Here is a 6360-nt window from a genome sequence, read left to right on the forward strand (position 1 = left end):
GGAACATGAGAATACCGTCCTGAGTGAGGGACCCCCCAAACCAGGAAGATGGATATGGTACATACTCATTTATAAGTGGACATTAGCCATAAAATGCAGGACAACCATGTTACAATCCACAGACACAAAGAAACTGGGTAATAAGGAGGTCCCAAGGGAGGATGCATAAAACTCACTCAGAAGGGAAAACTAAATAGTAATTGGTGGTGGATGGAGAGAGATCTTTCTTAAAGGAATTTGAGAAAGCATTCTGCCAACAGCCTAAGGAAGCCTGCAAGTGGATTCTTTATGGCCTTTGATAAGAGTTCAAGTCTAACTGACACCTTAACCTTGTGAGTCCCATAGCCAGTCATTTTATGTAACATTTTTGTTCTACAGAAGCTCACACAATAAATGTGCATTGTTTCAGGCAAGACAACTGAGTTTGTGGTCATTTGTAAAATAGTAAGTAGCTAATACAATGATATTTCTAATTTATTTAAAATTTCTCTTTATCTTATTCCATGTCATTGACCCTATCTTTTCTTCTGGTGATATATATATATATAATCTCCATATCCAGTTAGCTTTTTCTTTGACAAATATAATTTATTTATACAGGGGATGTTTGGGTTCTTAATTCATTTTCTTTGTCTGGCAGTTCTGGTCTCATCTCCTGATTTACTCTGTAGAGCTATCTAAAAATCCTTTGCTAATTCTGGTTTTTGTTTTAGCAACTTTTCACATATCAAGAAGTGCTTAATACCCAACTGCAACCAGACTGTGCCTCCTGCTCTTCATTTTCCCAAAGGCCTTGTTTCATACCAAAGAAATCAAACCTTAATTCTAATAAATTGTATGTTCTGTCTTTGTGAAAGTTGGCATTATTCAGAGTTGAGAATTTGCCATTGGACAGGGCCAGGAAGCCTCAGAATTACGTTCATTGGTTACCTACATCTTCCAACTTTGAAAACATTAAGCCTAAGGTCTGTATTTTCCTATAATGACAGATAATGAGAATATAGAGGAGATGGTTGGATTCATTGCTTTTGATTTTTTGAGTTTTTCTGAAGTAAGGGTCTATTTTACACTGTATACATGTGTGCTAGGACCTGCAGGGAGAAAGGACCCATTATGGGGGAAGGGAGTGACTAAAGGCTCAAAGGAAAAAGATTTATGCTCAGATACTTACAAAACTCCACTACCATTAAGAACATAATAAACGAAAAAGAAAAATAGCCCATATTTCAAAGGGTATTATTTTGTTTATTTGTGTGTTTAAGACACACTGGGTGGTAGTGGAGCATGACTTTAATCCCAGCACTCAGGAGGCAAAGGAAGGTAGATTTCTGATGAATTTAAGGCCAGCCTGGTCTACAGAGCGAGTTCCAGGACAGCCAGGGCTACACAGAGAAACCCTGTCTCAAAAAAACATCAAAACAGGCTGGGAAGTGGTGGCGCACTCCTTTTAATCCTAGCACATGGGAGGCAGAGACAGGCAGAATTTTGAGTTTGAGGCCAGCCTGGTCTACAAAGTGAGTTCCAGGACAGCCAGGACTATACAGAGAAACCCTGTCTCGAAAAACAAAACAAAACAAAATCAAAACAAAACAAAATCAAAACAAAACAAAATCAAAACAACCCCTCCTCCCCCCCCAAAAAAAAACAAAAAATAAAGTAAAACAAAACAAAACAAAAAACCAAACCAAACCAACCAACCAACCAACCAACCAACCAACCCAAACCACAGCAGGATCAAGCCAAGACAGTTCTAGTCAACAACTCATGACTATCTCACTCTGTCCTCCTGACAATAAGTCACTCTGGCACCCCAACTTTTGTGGAACTAAGTTCCTGGTAGATCTGTGGGGAGAATAATTAGGAAACCAGTTTAGGGACTTCTTCCTCCAATAAATAGTGACTTAGAATAGCAGAAAGAAGTATTAACAGTCCTCATTCTTTCCCCTGGTCTGAAAGGAAAGGGCAGCATATCAGGGAAAATGATTCCTCATTATTATAAGACATATAATGGCTTGATACAAAGTTAAAAAAAAAAAAGACCCAAAGCCCCAACCAAACCAAAACAGAAAACCCCATGGTGTTTCCTGAGGTCCTGCTGACAGCAAGGCAATGCTGGATTTTCTATTGGATGTTTTCATCCCCAAGAGCTGGTAGAGCTATGGGCAAACCCAAAGAAAGACCTCCTGTTGCTGTTTTCTGAGGTTTCCATATTACCTGGTGACACCAATCAAGAGGTTTCTATTGTGACTCTCCTGGAGGCCAGAAATCTCCAACACAGATACTTGTTGGTGGCTTCATCCTCATTCTCAAAGTTCTTAGAGAGCACCCTTCCTGCTTCTTTTAGCTTCTGATGACTCCATGATCTATGTGTCCTGTGGAAGCACAATTCCAATTCATGTGCTTTCTTCTGCTTGTCTCTGTGTGCTCTTTCTATGTCATGTAAGGAAGGATTTTCAGAATTGAGGGCTCATGCTATCTATCATGAGGTCAGTTTGAGGTCTCAGACCTGTAAAGGATCTCTTTCCTAGGCTAGGCAGCTGACTCAGTGAGTATGAACACTTGAAATGCAAACACTAGGGCATATGTTTGGATCACTGGAACCTCCTTAAAGCCTTGTTTAAAATCCTGGCATGGCTACCAACTGGGACCTCAGACCTGAGCTATGTATAGGACAGAGACAGAGAGGTCCTGAGCTCATTGGTCAGTCAGTGTAGCAAAAGCAGCAAGTCCAGGTTCAAGGAGAGACCCTGTCTCAAGGGAATAAGGTAGAAAGGGATAAAGCATGAGCATGACATAGATGTCCTCATCTTCTGGTTCCTTTCCTACATTAAAATACACACACACACACACACACACACACACACACACACACACACACACAGAGAGAGAGAGAGAGAGAGAGAGAGAGAGAGAGAGACACAGAGAGAGAGAGAGAGAGAGAGAGAGAGAGACAGAGACAGAGACAGAGACAGAGAGACAGAGACAGAGAGAGACAGAGAGACAGAGAGAGACAGAGAGACAGAGACATACACAGAGAGACAGAGAGACAGAGAGACAGAGGCACTTTCCTAATAAGGTCTCATTTTGAGGTTTTAATTAATAAGAATTTTATAGGGACACTATTTTTCCCACTATAAAGACAGTGCTGAGGGAAGTTATGACTCATCAGTTTGAAAACTGATTGTTTTTCAAAGCCTGGTAGTGTTCTTTGGTACAAATCTCATGGGGCAGAAATCAGAGTGTTGGCTGACTCGGGTGCTTTTCTGAGATGGGGTGGGTAATCCACTTTCATACCACATACGCTGTGGCCACATTCAGGTACAAGTGTTTGCAGGACTTGAGTCTCTATTATTGTGCTAGCTCTTACTCAGGCATAGTCTCCGTTTCTAAAGATTTCCTGTATTTTTGCTTCTGGTTTCCTTCCTCCATCTTTAGAACTAACACTAACGAGCTGGGTTCCTCTCACACCTTGAATCTCTCTGATGATAGTTTCCACTTTTGCTTGCTCTATTCAGGTTTTTTTTTATATCATATGTTTCTGCTTCCTCTTTTAAAGAAAGATTATTTAATTATTTATTTAATTGTTTCATTTTAAAAATTATGTATAGTGTGCGTGTGTGTCTTACTGCAGTGCCCAGGGATCTGCCTGTCTTCGTCTCCCTAGTGCTAGGGTTACATGCATGCACCATTATGCCCAACTTTTGTTCTGTGGGTTCCAGAGCTTGAACTCGTTTTACCAAGCAAGCTTTCGCTCCAGCCCCACATCTCCTTTGCTAAGGCCCCCAACTTTGATTATGTTTACAGAATTCCTTTTGCCCTTTAAAGTGACGTGCTTATGTGTTCTGAGGACTTCTGCTGACAGAGGAGAGCAGTGATGTGCCCCAAGTTGAAACAATTTGTGTGTTTTCCAGGATCCTTACACAGACATGTTTTTAAGCATTGTACCAATGACTGAGTTTTTGCCCATAGAATCCCCTGGTCTTTGCAGCCTAAAAGCACTTTAAGGTAATAGATAATATTTTGCTTTACTGTGCTATTTTCTCCCTCTCTTGGCACCAGTAGGCCTTTATTGAATATTTGTGCCTGAGAGTCTAAAGAAGAATATTAGTAATCTTCATTCAGATCTCCAGGGTTCTTTGAAGATTAATACTCTATAAAAATTCTAAATTAAAAATTTAATTAAAAGCACATATGTGAATTAATGAGACTGGCGATCAGATTCCCAATTTGGCTAATTCACTTAGGTTTTTTTTTTTTTTTTCCAAAACTGGAAGATCCATCTATCTCTTTTCTCAATAAAATCCCATAGGAAAAATTTAATGGAGCCTTCATTTTTAATATGGGCTTATCAATTTGCATTATTCTAACTATAAATTATTTTACGTTATTAAAAGAAGCTCCTTCATAAACGTTGCCTTCAGACGGAGCCTAGAGGAAGTGAAATGTGGGCAGCACACTTGTCCTTGCCTGGGATTGAAGATTCTGTCCCCTATTTCCATGGGAACAATATTTAGGAAGGCATATCAGGTTTGTTCTGGCTCATCTCAGTGATAAATATGAACACTTGTTTAGGTCTCTAGGCCTTACTGGAACTTCACATTTTAGTTTTGCAATTACTTCACAAAGCATATTTTTAAAAACTATATGTAATTGAACATATTGTAAAACCAAACATTTAAAAATGAAAATTGGGCACAAATACAGCAAGAGTCATATTCTTAAACACCACAGTCCCATCCAAATTTCTCTTATTTGCAAGATAGGCTCAAAAAAATAGAAAAAAAGCCACATTGCTTTAATCCCCCGCCCCCCTTTCTTTCTCTTCCTACCCACCATGTTTTGATCTATCTACCACGTCCGTAGGGATTCTGACATGATTGCCTTCCTGCCTGCTTACCGTTGTCATGGAGCATCTTCACGCCCTTACTTGGCTTCTCCATGAGGATGCCTTGCGTTGAAATATGTGCTTGTCCCGGCTAGGGAAGGGAGGGCTATTGATCTGATAGGTGAGACTGAAGTAATGAATTTTGAGTTCTGGGAAGCAATTAGATTGCAGAAAAAATTCAAAATCAAGGTAGGGAAGTTCACATTTCTAGATTTGAGAATTAGTTTGTAAGAGTCTGAGCTGGTCAATGTTGTTGTGCTGTTCCGATGAAGAGAAGAAAACATGTGTTATTTAATGGTTCCCTGTGGTTTTTCTTGATGTAGAAAGCACTTATTTTTTTGGCCACAGATTTTAGTCAAGCTGTTTTTAGTGAGAATGCTACAAAGATCCAGCTGGTCTGAGGGAACCTAGAGAACTAGGAACCATTGAAGGACACCATTGCACACTCTAGTTTTGGAGATAAACAATAGCCGAATGAAGCATGGTCCAGTGTCAAGCTGGAGAAGTTGACTATAATAAAACAATTACATTGGCAGATTTGGGCAAATAGAGCAAGATGTAGGTTAGATGAACTTAGAGTACTCAGAAGCAAAATCTGACCAGTGTGCCAAAGGAAGGCTCAGTGCTTTCTTTCCATAAGAACAATACTTGGCCGAATTACATCAAATCGGTAAATAACCATGACTGGTTCCTCAGGAAACAAATAACTCTTTCCCAGCTTCCTCGTCCACTCCTCACCCATTATGACATTATGTTCAGTGCTCCACAGTGACGTGTGGTATGTTGATGAAGCAGAATATGCATATGTCAACCTTCAAGGCATGTATAGACCACATTATCACCCACTCAAGTCTTCATGTCATGAAAACCACACTACTGAACTTTATCCTGTGAACAACACTGGTGTGAAAGACCCACTCCCAGTCTCTCCAGGGGAGAAAGCCACTGGAAAAAAAATATCAAGGCAGATGTTGGTTTTATCTTTAAAAATGATGGTCACATTGTTTTTATAATACTCATGAAGGAAAGACCACTTAGTTCTTCAAAGATTGAAAAACACCCATTTGTTAATTGTGTTAAGTACTGAAGGCAAACAAGTACCCTGAAAACTGCTCCCAAGGTCCGTTTTCATTTGTGGAGAGGGTGATTTTGCACAGCTCCTAACACGGTGGAGCTTGGCCTGGGCCTCATGCTCTACTGTAAACACACTTGTCTACAGAAATGGACAAGGTGCATGAGGCCAGTGGAAGGGGACGTGAAGGACTGTTTAGAATTCATAAATCTCCAATAAAAATTGTAAAACGGGCCCTAGTACCGATCTCCTCATGCTTTCTGTGAGATTTTAGAGAACTTAACCTAACTTGTTCAGGGCATTTTTTTCTGGGTTTGGTTTGCTGGTCATGTTTTTTTTTTAAAGATTTTAATATGTTCGTGTGTGTGTGTGTGTGTGTGTGTGTGTGTGTGTGTGTGTGTGT

Source organism: Mus caroli, chromosome 9, assembly GCF_900094665.2.
Source record: "Mus caroli chromosome 9, CAROLI_EIJ_v1.1, whole genome shotgun sequence".
NCBI lineage: Eukaryota > Metazoa > Chordata > Mammalia > Rodentia > Muridae > Mus > Mus caroli.